Source organism: Oryctolagus cuniculus, chromosome 1 (genome assembly GCF_964237555.1).
Source record: "Oryctolagus cuniculus chromosome 1, mOryCun1.1, whole genome shotgun sequence".
Lineage (NCBI taxonomy): Eukaryota > Metazoa > Chordata > Mammalia > Lagomorpha > Leporidae > Oryctolagus > Oryctolagus cuniculus.
Window position 1 is genome coordinate 109,888,875 of NC_091432.1, and position 14,363 is coordinate 109,903,237.

The 14,363-nt window shown below is 58.1% G+C and overlaps 1 long non-coding RNA gene across 1 annotated transcript; it reads left to right on the forward strand.

Moving 5' to 3' along the window:
* Window positions 1-2,076: 2,076 nt before the first annotated feature.
* Window positions 2,077-3,863, forward strand: LOC138847208 (uncharacterized). Its single transcript, XR_011384888.1, has 3 exons — window positions 2,077-2,654; window positions 3,426-3,598; window positions 3,733-3,863. It is a non-coding gene; the product is annotated as an uncharacterized lncRNA (long non-coding RNA).
* Window positions 3,864-14,363: the final 10,500 nt, after the last annotated feature.

Genomic DNA, 14,363 nt, shown 5'->3' on the forward strand with positions numbered 1-14,363 from the left:
GTGTGGCTTAAGGAACCGATGAATGGCCCTAGTGCTGTGGACAATGATAGAGAGAGTAGTTCTGGTGCCCCGCTGGGCATGGCTCTCACAGCCTTGGCCACCTTCCTTGAGTTCTCCTCCAAGAAGAGCCTGAAAAACCATTCCTGGAGCCCAGGCGCCCCCTAGTGGTTGAAACAGCACCTGCCCAAGAACTAGAGGCAATGGCAGGCCCGGCCCACGGGCCTCCTTCCCGCAGGGCTGCTTGACCACTGCCCCGCACAGCAAGGTGTGTCCCAGGTCTCATTCACTGGGAGGCTCAAGTCCTGTGATTCCCGTCGCCCCGTCCTGGATGGCTGTGAGCGCTCCTCCTGACCACGGTCCCAAGGACCCCACCCCAGGCCCTGTTCCCCTAACGGTGGCCGTGGTCTCCACCCCTGCTCTGACGTTCCTGCCCGTGCCATCCAAGCTGGCCTGGCAGCCTCTGAGTGGGCGCTCAGGTCTCCTGGAGAACCCGCCCCACCCCTGGGTGGCCGTGCTCCGAGCGGCCACCCCAGCCCCGGGTCGGGGACAGCGCTCTGTCCAACCCATGCACTGTCCTAGATGTGCTTGAATGTGAGGCCTGCTGGGGCTGTGCCTCCTGCTGGGGTCCCTCCACCCCCTTGCGGACACCTCTCTGTTTCCCTCCATCTCCCTGGGCGCCTCAGAGCCCCCTGCTCGCAACAGTTCCTTCATCCTCTCTTCTTCCTACCATTTCACATCTGCCTACAGAACACCAGCCTAACCACCACCTCTTCTAGGAAGCCCTCCTTGATTATTTATCAAACAACCATCTACTGTTGTTTCGCCATACCAGCCAGGCGTGCGAAATGGAGCTACAGCCCCGGACCTCCAGCAGGGGAGCCGGCGGGGCAGAGCTGTTCTTCCAGCAGAAGGCAACACACAGGGACCCACACAAGGGACGCACAGGTGGCGGGGGCGGCATCAAGGATGCATTCCTGGGGCCAGTGCTGTGGTGTAGCGGGTAAAGCCACAGCCTGCAATGCCAGCATCCCTTATGGGCACTGGTTCAAGTCCTGGCTGCTCTACTTCTGACCCAGTTCCCTGCTAACACTCCTGGGAAAGCAGTAGAAGATGGCCCAAGTGCTCAGGCCCCTGCACCCACATGGGAGACCCAGAAGAAGCTCCTGGCTCCTGGATTTGAATTGGCTCAGCTCCAGCCATTGCGGCCATTTGGGGAATGAACCAGCGGATGGAAGACCTCTCTCTCTCTCTCCCTCCTCCTCCCCATCTCTCCCCCTGCCCCCCATCACTCTACCTGCCAAATAAATAAGTCATTAAAAAGATGGAGGGAGAGGAGGAGGAGGGGGAGGAGGGAGAAGGGGGAGGAGGAATAAGAGGGAGAAGGCGAGGTCTTTACTGGAGGATGGTGTTGGGGGGGCTTCGCCTTGGGGGGCTGGGCAGCAGGTGCTGAAAGCAAAGGCAGGAGGGGGCTGGTGGCTGGGGAGAAACTGGGGAGCTGACATCCTTTAGGAGGTGAAGAGCAGGTGTGCTGAGCCCAAGGGAGGGTGTGAGAGCACGCCTGGAGGATGAGCCACTGCACACTGGGGTTTACGATGCCGAGAGGCAGTGTTTGTAGAATTACACGCGAAGAGCTTAAAAATAAGTAATGACGTTCATCTTCAGTTCACCCAAGCCTGTAATTTGATACCTGGCCGCGGGCAGGGCCACCGCAGGCAGAGGATTAAACTCTACTGGCCCTGTGACCTCGCCCCGGCTGGGTCAGTGTTACAGCCAAGTAGCTGTCCGACCTAATTAGAACAAGTATGTGGCTGGCTGAGCCCCGGGGGCGGGGTGGGGGAGGGGCTGTCGGAGCAGCCCGGGGACCAGGGTCCTGGAGCAAGGGGTGCCGCCCTCCCGGGCACACCCTCAGGACTGCCCTGCAGCCCCCAGGCTGGCCCCTCTCTCTGCTGCGACCCCATCTGGGGCAGGACTTTCCCCCAGGCCAAGCAAGGCGGAGACCCGGAAGGGGCAGGGAGGCTGGGTGTGGGCGCGGCCGGGGTCCGAAGCGGCTACAGCGCAGGCGGAGGAGGAAAGTCCGCATTCATGGCCGATTGGTACAGGGACCGCACAAGAAAGCCCTTGCAGGAACAAGAGAAAACTCGGATCTCAGGAAACTCGTCCCTCGTTGCTGAAGTGTGGGGTGGCCAGACTCGCCCAGGCCAAGGGCTCCTCCCCACAGCCTCAATCCCATACCCCGGGCACCCGCTTGGGGCAGTATTAGGCTGTGCGGGAGGTTGGGGCGGGGTGGGGGGCGTTGGAAGATTCGTGAGACCCCCCTGAGCTTCTCAGGAAAGACGTTGTGGCCGAGAAGGGTGTGGGGCTTTGTAGTCACAGGAGTCATCCCACGGCTCCCTGCTCCGGCGGGCGGTGAAGAAGGCTGGCCTGGGCCGGCTCGGGGCACCAGCAGCATGGGCTTTAGCCCAGGAAGGGACTGAGGCCGTGGGGAAAGCGGCCCCCTTTGCCGCGAAGGGACCTGAGCACCCTCCCTCCCCGGGGGCAGTGAGCAGCCTGGCGAGCGCCACCTCGCGTGCCTCAGGGTCGAGTGAGAGGACGCAGGAAACGCGTTGGCCACTGACCCCGGCGTTGTCAACAGGCACTGAGGCTCCGTCACCAAGGTAGGCAGCGGGGTGAAGCTTCCACTGTCCTGGGGCCTGTCAGGGTCCCCCAGGCTGGGTAGGTCTTCGTTTATTATTTAAAAGATATATTTACTTATTTTAAAGGCAGGGTAACAGAGAGAGAGAGAGAGAATCTTCCACCCACTGGTTTACTTCCCAAATGACAGCATGCCCAGGCTAAATCCAGGAGCCAGGAACTCCATCTGGGTCTCCCATGTAGGTGGCAGGGGTCCAAGTACTTGGGCTGTCGGGTGCTGCTTTCCCAGGTGCATTGTCAGGGAGCTGGAGGGGAAGCGGAGCAGCGGGGACTGGAACCAGCGCTCTGGCATGAGATGCTGTGGGTAGGTCCTCTGATGAGGCTACACCGGCTTTTGTGCCTCATCTAGCAAAGCAGGCATCTGACCCCCTGCAGTGCCGTCAGGAACCCCCAGATCTGGGACGCTGGTGAGGCTCCTGCCTCTGCTGGATAAACGTGTACAGACGTGCAGGTCCCACCCAGGGCTGCAGGGCGCGCTGGGGATCAGAGGCAGGGAAAGTCAGAGCTCAGGCAAGCTGCGCACCTACTTGTTCTGGTTTATCTCTGATAAGCATTTTATCTCAGCCGCCTGCTGGGAGCAGTGGAGGGGCAGGCCCACCTGCGTGGGCTGTGGACTGGGAGCAGGAGTGTCTGGGTGTGGGGCTGGGTGGGGCCAGGAGGCCTCCATCGACCTGACCTGATTCCCACATTCCGGGGGCTCTCATACCACATCCATGCACTAACCTCTTCCCCAGGGCCTGCCCAGAACGGAGTCCCTGCCCAGAGCCCAGGCATCCCCAGTCATGCTCGCCAGTGGGCATCCCGGCTCCCTCTCGGCCTCCCCCGCAGCCTCCGGCAGTCAGCACTGGGCACTAACAGAAGAGCGGGAGTCGGGGCTCTCCTGCAGCCCTGCTTTGCTCCAGCCAATGTAAGAAGTGCACGTGGCTTCCCAGGCTGCCGTGGAGGGCGGGATGGTGCGCAGGCAGCCTGGGAAGCGTCAGTGTTGGGAACTGGGAGGTGCATATGTTTTTATTTTTGCAATAATAATCAAAATGATTCCAGGGTGTGGCCGGTCCCCTCCTCGGGTTATCTTCTTCCTGGCATCAGTGTTTCAGGGAAGCAGGCAGTCACCAGGCTACCAGGTACACACGCCAGATAAGAAGTAGGAGGGGCGGGGGAAGGCTCCGCCTGCGCCCTGGGAAAGGCCCCTGGATGCCCCTGGCCTGCACGGGGCTACCCTGGGAGACTGCTAGGGGCCCCGTGGCCTGGCCCTGCCTCTGCCCTGGCCTGCAGGATGCTCACTCGTTCTCTCACTTGGAGCTAGGACGCTCGTGTCCTTTGCCTCCTCTACCCCGCTGTGTTCTTCTACAGATGTGTGTGCATGTTGCTGACTGTGCCAGAGTCAGGCTGAGTCCCAGGAGCCTCCACAAGGAGCTGTGGCTCTTGCATTATGAGTTGACTTCACAAAAGCCCCGCTCCCTGCTCAGGGAGTTCCCGCTTCTGCAGCCCGCAGCTGGCTGTTGACGTGCAAGTGACAGCACCACTCAGCCACCCACGGCCATGGCCAGGTTCATTTCCCCCTCTTGAGCTGGTAGGTCCTTGACTTCCCCATCCAACAGCCGTCCAATTTTGTTGTGTCCCAGACAGAAGCAGGTGGGGAGAGGCAGCCCAGAGCTAATGCACCCAGCCAGGTACCCCCTTCGGCTCACAGCAGCCTTGGGTGCAGGCCGGCCTGGCTCTGGGGCCCCTACCCCACGGAAGCCAAGGTCATAGGTGCTGACCAATCTCTTCCCGATGCCCAGCTGAGGGTCTGCAGGCTCGTGCCTCTGGCTCCTTTGGTTTTGCAGTTGGGAACCAGGCATGTGGTGGGAAGGGGGAGGGGGAACACAGGCTTCAGCCCCCTCCCTGTCTCTCTGCATGTGGCCAGCCTGCCACACCCCAGCCCTTGACCTGCTTGTCCATGGCTATGAGCTTCTGCCACTTTGTCACGTCCCTCTTTCTCCTCTGTCTGTGATCCCACTCTCCTGTCTTCTCTTTCGGCTGTTTTCTACTCCTCTCCCTGCCTCCAGTCCTCTTTGTCACTCTCTCATCTCCCTTTCTGGATCTTCATTTTGGCTCCCTCAGCTTGCCTACCCATAGCGCCCTGCCCTTCCAAGGAGACATTTTCAAATGGGAGAAAAGATAGCCACCACGTTCCTGCCGATGTCACAGCCCTGCCCCCATACACACAGACCCCCAAATCCTGCCAGAGGTTCAAGATGGTGGCTCCCCTGCCCTCCCCAGAGTCCTTACTGGGGGTGCACACTCTGCAGGTGCACACCTCAGAGCAGAGCAGCCCAGGAATCCTACACAGAGCCAACCGGATCAGGCCAGAAGGAAGCACCAGGGCCCTTCAATGGGTTCATGGACAATTGGGTAAAAATATAAGTGTATCTGGGTGACAGAAACGTTTGAAATCCCCACATGCCAAAGGTCTCAGAACGTCCACAGGGATGCATACTCCGAAAACGCTATGCATGGTTTCAGGAAACTTCTGCACTAAAATAAACTTCTCGTGAACAGCATTTGTCCAGGAGCTCTCTGGGGTCTCCTCCTATTCCTTCCCCGCAGCCAAACCCCGGCCCTGCCCAGCTGCGGGCTTCCCACACCTTCCCGCGCCCCGCCCACCTCCTCCTCTGCCTAGCTCGGCTCTGACGGCTCTGATGGTGACAGCAAGGGCGTTCCCGGCCGAAGCGGGGTTTCCCAGTGGAGCATGGGGGGGACGGAGGACAGGAGGGGGCCTGAGTGGAGGATCGGGCCCAGAGAAGAAGGCAGACGACGGGTGCCTGATCCTTGGGGTTTCCCCAGATTGAACACAGCGAGTGGCCAGGGTACGCTCCCTGGGACACAGCACCAGGGAGCTGGCTAGGAGCAGGAGCTCTGGCTAGAAGACACTGTGACCGCTCCGTCTGCCCCCTCCGTGTCCTTCGAGAGCAGGCATCACGTCCCACAGAGCAGCCAGAGTCTGCAGAGGCCGTGTGAGAGGGCCCGCGGCACCCAGGGTTCTCCTGACCCCCGACACCCCTGCTCCGCGCAGACACAGGCTCTCCAGCTTCCTCCACACCCCGCCTGGTCCTTGCTGACCACCTGGGTCAATGCAGTAGTCCCACTCTGTGCCGGGTCTCCCTGAGGACAGGGAGTCACCCTGGATCTCCCAGCCGGCCTTCTCAGGTCTGACTCCTGCCTGAGGTCCCCTCGCCTGGGCTCCAGCCCAGCTTCTCTCACTGGCCGCCCACCCGCCTCCTGCTGTCTCTCTACCCCAGGCTCCCTCCACACAGCTGCCTGCCAGCTGCTCTTGCAAACAAACAAAAACCAGTCACCCTCTTGCTTCTGCAACCGGCTCCTGGGGCCTGGTTCCCAAACTTCTTTGATCCCTGCTGGTCATTCTTAACTGTTAGCACACATCTCTATGACTGTGTGTTTGTTTATGCATAGACTGTGTTGACGGGCGCTGCCATCATTAGCCAATGTGGGAATGTATCATACGCCTTTACGAATTACTCACATCAGATTTTAATCTATATTTCAAATTGCCTTGATAACCTGGATTTCTCTCTGCCAACTCCTTTCAATGATGATTAGGTTGTTAGGATTTTCACCCGGAGATGGAAAGAAATGAAAATCCCACTCTGAGAGTAGGGGGCAGCAGCCTCGCCGCCGTCTTCCTGTTTGCTTGTGCCTGCATCGCTGGCCATCTCCCAGTGCCTTTTCTTGCTAAGGCCCCTTGTTCATTCCGCAAGGACCCACTAGCTAAGCTCGCGGATCCATCCCCCACTGACACGGGGAACGGCATCATGATATGCTGATGCAGGATGGAGGCGAGGACCCTCTGGCCCTGGCTGTTGGTCTCCCTGTGCCCTGCCTCCCCTGGACCCTGAAGGCCCCGTGCTGGCACCTGGCACAGGGGCTAACTGCGGGCACCAGGGCCGGCCCCTGCCTTCAGTAGTAGAAAAGCTTAATGCTGTCTATATCTGTAGTTCGGGAATACAGGGAAGCGGAGGTTCCGGTATTTTTCCTGCCCTCGCAGTGGGTCATCTTGCATGATCCCTGTGTGTGGAGGCTGCTGGTCTGTATGAAAGGTCTGATTCCAGATGCGTGCAAGTCCCTTAAAAGATGTGTTATAACCCAGCCACCCCTCTTTCGGGAATACATAGCCAAAGGAAATCGAAGAAACACCTTGTTGTCCCGATAGCTGTGACATGGACTCAACCTGGGTGTCTGTCGGCAGCTGAACAGATGAGGCCAATGAGAGCTGTGCACACAAGGGAATGTCATCCAGTCATGAAGAGGTGATGTCCCACCATCTGCAGCAAGACGAGTGGAACTAGAAGGATGTTGTGGCAAGGGCTACGTCAGACGCGGGAGCATGAATGCTGAGTGCTCTCTCCCCTGTGTGGAGCCACGAAAAGCTCTGAACTTGGACTAGTGACTCCTGGAGCCTGGGAAGCATGGCGGAGGGGAGAGGGCGGAGGCTGGAGACCAGGGACCAGAATGCACCGGGAGGGAAGCACCGGGTGCAGGTGCCCTGCAGCAAAGTCCTTCCTGGAAGACCAGAGCTCAGAGTCTCCAGCGAGAAAGACGGGAACGTCAGCTGCCCTGCTTCTGTCAACACACGTTGTATGCACGTAATAAAGTGTCATGGGGCACCCTCTAAGAATGTACAATTACAAGGGGGGTGGGGCAGGCCCTCGGCCTAGCAGTTAAGATTCCCGCCTCCCACAGCAGAGTGCTTGGCTTTGAGTCCGGCTTCCTGCTAACGCAGACCCTGGGGGGCGGGGGTGATGGCTCAAGTGACTGGGCTCCTGCCACCCACGTGGGGGACCTGGGGGAGTTCCCAGCTCCCGGCTTCAGTCCAGCCCAGCCCAGCCCAGCCCTGGTTGTTGAGGTCACTGGGGAGTGAACCAGAGGGTGGAACAAAATAAACAACTAAATAAAGCAAACAAATAAGTAAAACAAAACAAAAAAGAAAAAAAAAGGAAGAGAGAGAGAGAGGAGAGAGAGAGGGAGGGAGGGAGGGAGGGAAAGACGTCTTTTGTCTCCCGCTCAGGGCCACGTATGATTCCTCTCCCCAGGACTGGCACAAGGCTGGCCTAGCAAGGGTGCCCAGGAAGCGTCTGTGGCACGGCCTGCAGCTCCCTAAGCACACGCAGCCTCCTCTCTGGTCCAGGGACGCTGTTTTCCCTGCAGCCTCCCCACGTCTCGCTCAAGCACAGCTCAGAAGCCACCTCCTGGGGAGGCCGCACCGCCCACAGCTCTATGCCCAATTGGTCTGTGCGTCCTCAGAGCCCAGCCCACTGAGCGGTTCTCACAGGGCAGGGCTGAGGCCCAGGGACTTCAGCTTTGAGAACTGCCCTTCTGAGCTTGAACCTGCTCCTCTGCAGGCAGCCTTGGCCACAGGCAGGGGAATGAAAGAGGGGACAAGGGAGTGTGGGGGCATCCAGGATGGTTCTGGAGAGGAAAGTGACCTCAAAAGCAGAGGGCTGGGAGCTTCCATCAGCGGGTGGCGTGTGCACGCCGCACCCCAGGCAACCCCGAAGCCAGCGGCCTCTTCCCAAGCTTCACTCCTTGGCCAAGAGCACTCAGTCAAGCCCGACTGAGGCACCAGCCTCATCAATAAATCATCCTCCGTGGGGTTTGCCAAGGCCTGGACACAGACCATCTAAAAGCACTCTCGCTTCCAACGGGGTCAACCCAATGAGCTCAGCCGGTAATGCTTCGCCATCGACTCCATCGCCCGTAAAGAAACCTGAGTCATCCCCAGCTCCTGCCGCGGCCAGGCCCTAGCACGCTGCGTCAGCAGCATCTCCACACTCCAGCGGCCCGGCCACCTGCCCACAGCTGTGCGCTGGGTCTGCCAGCCAAGCGCAGCTTTGTGGTGTCGGTGGGGAGCCTAAGACGCACTGTGCACAGTGATGGGGCAAGGTTGGGCATAGCCTGTGGCACAGGGCACAGAGAGTAGAAAGTCAGAGCGCGTTTCCCTTCCTTTTCTCCCCCTCCATCCCTGTGGGCCAGGCTCCCATTAGATCTCCTCCAGCCTTCACCCAGAAACTCCACTGCCCCCCGCCACCGGCCACCCTCCCGAGTGCTCCCCACGCTGCAGCTGCCGACACCCATCTCTGTAGTGGGGCTGTGGGTTTTTTTTAAAGGTTTATTTTATTTATTTGAAAGGCAGAGTTATAGAGAGGGAGAGAGAGGCAGAGAGAAAGAGAGAGAGAGAGATTTTCCCATCTGCTGGTTCACTCCCCACATGGCCGCCACAGCCAGGGCTGGGCCAGGCCACAGCCAGAGCCTGGACCTCCATTCGGGTCTCCTACATGGGAGGCAGGGGTCCAAGCAAGCATTTGTCTGTGTTCTGCCACTTTCACAGGTCATTAGCAGGGAGCTGGATCAGACGTGGAGCAGGCAGAACTGGAACCGACACTCAAAGGGGCTGCCAGTGGGTCAGCCTGCTGTGCTGTCCTGCCTGTCTCGGGAGCTGTGCTTAAAACAAAACTTGCTCAGCCAATATTTGAGCACTTTTTATGGGCTGGGCACAGTGCTGGACTCTCCCAGGGAGCACCGCCCAGGGGCCCCGTGGACGCTGAGAGACTGCGTTAGCTCCATCGCTGCCGTGGCTGGAGCACATCCCCAGAAAGTAATGGCCAGTGTGGTGTTGCTGGGAGGCGGCAGCTTTAAGAGGTCATGAGGGCTGAGCAGAAGGATTAGGGCCATTGTCTCAAGAATGCATTCCTTGTAGGAGGTGCTTCCTTCAGAAGGAGAGAGGAGAACCTATCTGTCTCTCTCTCCTTCTCTCCCTCCCTCTCTCTCTTTCCCTCTTTCTCTCTCCCCCTCTCTCCTTCTCTCTCTCTCTCCCTCCCTCCCTCCTTCCACCTTGGGATGATGTAGCACAAAGGCCCTCACCAGATGCCAGACCCCTCTACCTTGGTCTTCCCAGCTTGCAGAATCCTGAGCCCCCCATTTCTGCTCAGTAGACTTCACCCACTCTCGGGTGTCCTATTATGACAGCACAAAATGGACTGATTGTCTTTAGGCTGGCACTGAGACACGCTCACCTCCACACAACCCTTGCCTGCCCTCCGTCCACACCCGGAACCACCTTGAGCAAATGGACAAGCAGCTGAGACCTGACCCTCCCCCCGCCCCCGCATAAAGAGACTGCCTGAGCCAGTGACAGAAATAAACAGGGAACAGGCAGGAAGTGTGGCTTGGCCACCTGCAGACATATGGAGCCTTGGCTCCTGCAGAGAGAGGGCAGTGGGTGGGAGGGTTGCTCCATCCTCAACACCGCTCTTTGGGTGAGACCACCAACCCCAAGAAGATGGGCTGCTGCCCGGGCACAAGGGCCATGTCACCTCCTCCCTCCTTAACAGCTTCTACACCCCCCTCCCCAACACACACACACACACACACACACAGCACACACCTGGCAGATTGGAGGCAGGGGAAGTGAGACTGAATTTAAAAACAGGACTCGACAGGTTACTCTGCTGCCATAAACATGGTCTTGGCCAAGGACGTAAAGCCTGATGTGCGCAGGTGGCCCGGACTTGGCTGCCCTGGCTGTCGAGGCAGGGGCAGGGCAGAGCTGCAGGGATGGGGAAAGTGGAGCCGCACAGAGAATGAGACACAGCCCCCATGCTGGCACGGCCCTCGCCTCCCCCAGGGCTGCAGGAACAACACACTGCAAACAGGGCCGCGAACAGCAGAGATGAGTGGTTTCACGGTTCACCAGAAGCCTGAAACTGGTGTTGAGGGAGCCACGCTTCCCCCAGAACCCACCTGCAGGGAAGATCTGCCTCCATTCAATTTGTGTTACTCTAACAGAATGCCTGCAACTGGGGGATTGGCAAACAATAGTTGGGGATGTAGAAATGATTATTTATTTGAAAGACAGACGGGGAGAGAGAGAGAGAGAGACTCCCCACTCATTGGTTTACTTTCCATACATCCACAACAATCAGGCCAAAACTAGGAGCTGGGAACTCAATTTGAGCGGCAGGCACCCAAGTTTGTGAGCCATCACCTGCTGCCTCCCAGGGCGTATTCTAGCAGGAAGCTGGAATTAGGAGTGGAGCCAGGACTCAAACCCAGGCACTGTGATGTGGGATGCAGGTGTCTAAAGGGGTGTCTTAAACCACTGCCCTAGGAAGATGGTTTGGCCCATGGTTTTGGAGGCTGGAAAGTCCAGAGCGTGGCCCTGGCACCTGGCATGGCCCATGAGCCACGCTGTCACTCAGTTGAAGGACAAGCAAGCACGAAATCAGGATGGAACTTCTTATCTGGAACCCATTCTTGTACTAACTTACCCACTCCCCCAGGGCCCCGCCTCTCACCACCACGGCTGCACTGAGGCAAGGCTCGGCCTCTGGCAGAGAAGCAGTTAGAATGGGCCAAGCACACAGCTGGACAAAACTCCCCTGTGGCTCTGAGACGGCCCAGCCCTGCCCAGAGCAGAAGCCAGTGTCTGACATGGACAGTGTAGGTGGCCCAAACCCTCAGGCCATACTGTGGCGGAGCAGGTAAAGCTGCTGTCTGCAGTGCCGGAATCCTATGTGGTCACCGGTTCCAGTCCCTGCTGCTCCACTTCCGATCCAGCTTTCTGCTATGTCCTGGGAAAGCAGTGGAAGATGGCCCAAGTCCTTGGGCCCCTGCACCGCTGTGGGAGACCAGGAAGAAACTCCTGGCTCCTGGCTTCAGATAGGCCCAGCTTTGGCCATTGCAGCTATCTGGGGAGTGAACCAGTGGATGGAAGACCTCTCTGTCTGTAACTCTGGCTAGAAAGGAAGGAAGGGGGGGAGGGAGGGAGGGAGGAGGAAGGAGGGAGGGAGGGAGGGAAAGAGAGAGAGAAGAGAGAGGAAGGAAGGAAGGGAGCTAGGGAGGGAGGGAGGGAGGGAGGGAGGAAGAAAACAGAACAACAGAGAACGAGTGATGTGTGCAGACGACTCGGCTCTCGGTCATCAAAATAGGGGTGTGCAAGGGGGTGATTCATGAACTGGGGACGGAAATGTTCCTGTTCATTTCGCTGACAATGTTCACATGGCACTGACCACGTGCCAGGCACTGTGGCCAGCACTTTACAGATTCCACGTCACTCAACCCTCACAAGTGCCCGAGGGGGAAGTGAGGCACGGAGAGGTCACTCATGGGCCCAGGGCGACACAGCTGGCCGGTGACAGTCGTCACAGCCAAGACCGAAAGCTGTCAGGAAGATGTCCCACATGCCAGGGAACTTCAAAAAGTTCATGGGAAACAGAATTAAAAAATGAATTTATTTTTGGTGCAAAAAAAAAAAAAAAAAGGAAAGCCGTGCATTTGAGGGGTCTTTAAAAGGCCTGTGGACACTGCGTGTTCTGCAGTGACTAGACAGGGGTTTCAACTGCAGAGTGCACAGGTAAGGAGGGAGCCCCAGCAGGCCTGGCCTGGCTCCCCGCAAGGAGAGATTCTATAACCACCCCTCTCCCCAGCACGGGGTGGGCCCGGAGGCTGTCGAGTGGAGCCTCAAATAACCACACCAAACAAGGGCTGGGAAGGGGCCAGCTTTGCTGCGGCCCATAAGGTTCTGCTCAGGACACCCACATCCCACATTCTAGTGCCTGCGTTCAAGCCCTGGCTCCACTCCCTATTCCGGCTTCCTGCTAACGTGCTCCCTGGGAGGCAGCTCAATGTGATGGCTCAAGAACTTGGGTCCCTGCCACCCACGTGGGAGACCCAGATTGAGTTCCAGGCACATGGCTTTAGCTTGGCCTGGCTCCGACTCTTGAAGGCATTTGCGGAGTCAGCCAATGGATGGGAGACTTCTGTCTGTCTGTTTCTGTCTCTCTCTTTCAAATAAATCATATAAACTTTAAATTGAAGAACCAAAAAAAAGAACTGAGAATCCTGAACTTGGGCTGGAGGCCCAGGCCCGCTGTGGGCTGGGCACAAGCCTTTCTCTTATGACCCCCGGCGGGCTGGGCAGCTGCTCCCTTCCACACCTGTGTGACCTCAGCTGGGGCTGGTGGTGATTGACAGACAGAATGGCAGGGCGTGCTCAGTCCAGAGAAGCCACAAGCAGCAAAAAGCATGAACACGTGGCCCTCACTCCACGTGCCGGGCCCTCATGCCCCCGGACAGAAGTCAGGTCTCCTTATTCAGTGCTCAAAGCCGCCATCCGATGCCTGGGATCCAGGTCCGTGGAGCTGTGGGAGGCCAGGGCTTTTCTGCTACAAGACACACACATGGGCCCCGCGTGGATCATGGAGAGGGCCTGTGTGCGGCACTCCTGGGGCCTCTGCAAAGCCCCTCTGGCTGAAGATAAAGGAGTCTGGACGCAGGAACTGAGATCCATCCTTCTCGTAGTCTGGGGGCGAGGGCAGCCCGAGAGTCTCCTGCTGAGCTGGGTGCCCCTCGCCATCCCCACATGGCATGCACTTCCCACGCGCCGTGCCGCAGACCCCTGGCATGGCTGGTGCAGGCTCAGCCAGCTCCTGCATGCACCTTTCTCTACAGAGTGTCTTTCAAGGGGCTTGGACCAAAGGCTCCGACGCTGAAACTGATCTAGACTCCTGAGATCCAAGGGGAAGAAGTTTAGGTTCTTGCTGGCTGGGAGCGACCTGGGGTTTTATCCGTGTCGAGCTCCGGTGTCTGAATTCAGCTTGCTCCAGAAATAACAGCCTCTACCCCACCCCTGCGCGTGGGAAGAGATCTGGAACAGCGTGTCTCCGACTGCAAGGTGCATGCCACTCAGCTGGGGCCCCTGCCACGCCGACTGCCGCTGGGGCAGGGTGAGCGCTGGGACTCGGCTTTTCCAACACGCTCCCGGGTGGTGTTGACGCTGTCTGTTCCAGGACACCGCTGGAGCAGGAGGAGCGAGGGGCCCTGTGTCTTCAGAGGCTCCGCAGGGGAAGAAGTGCAGGGTGGAGGCAGGCTGGGCACCTCAAGGCAGGAGCAGCCGGCTTTTCTCCCACCACCCTGTCTGAGGGCATCACAGAACATGCTTGTTGCCTGGGTGGATGGATGGACAGGCGGGTGACTGCTTGCTGATATGCACATCAAATGCACAATCAGAAACAGCTAGCAATTAATACAGAGCCCTGTAAGTTATGTATCTAGGTGAAAATGTCCCAGGGGGAAAAAACGAAGGAAAAAGAAGGACAGAGGGAGGCGGGGGAGTGGTGGCAGATGACAAAGATTCCCCGAGGTCCCCTGGAGTTTTCCTTTTATCTCAACTGGAACATCTTTTAACGGCTGGGTCCTCTCTCCCCTGGCAGTCTATGAGGTACGTACATACAGCTGGCACAAGAATGGGCTCTAACAGTCGCTCAGTGAACACACGGCCTGTGAGATGCACAGGGATAACAGCTTCACTCACCGAGTGTCTTTTAGGCAGCAGACACATCACATGGATTATCTTGTTCAGTGTTCATAACAACCTTATGAGGTCAGTACTATTAAATGAGGTCAGTACTCTGTAGACGAGGAAGGCAGCGTTCAGGAGGACTAACTGAAACACCCAGTCATGCAGCTAATTGGGGGTTGAGACGAGGGCACAGGGCCCCAGGCTGTTGGAGCCCATGCTCTTGACCAAAGGTGACCCAGGTTGTGTGAGGACTAAAGTTCAGACGTTCTACAGTGCTCTTTCAGGAAAGGAATGCCAAAAAAAACTTACAAAAAAA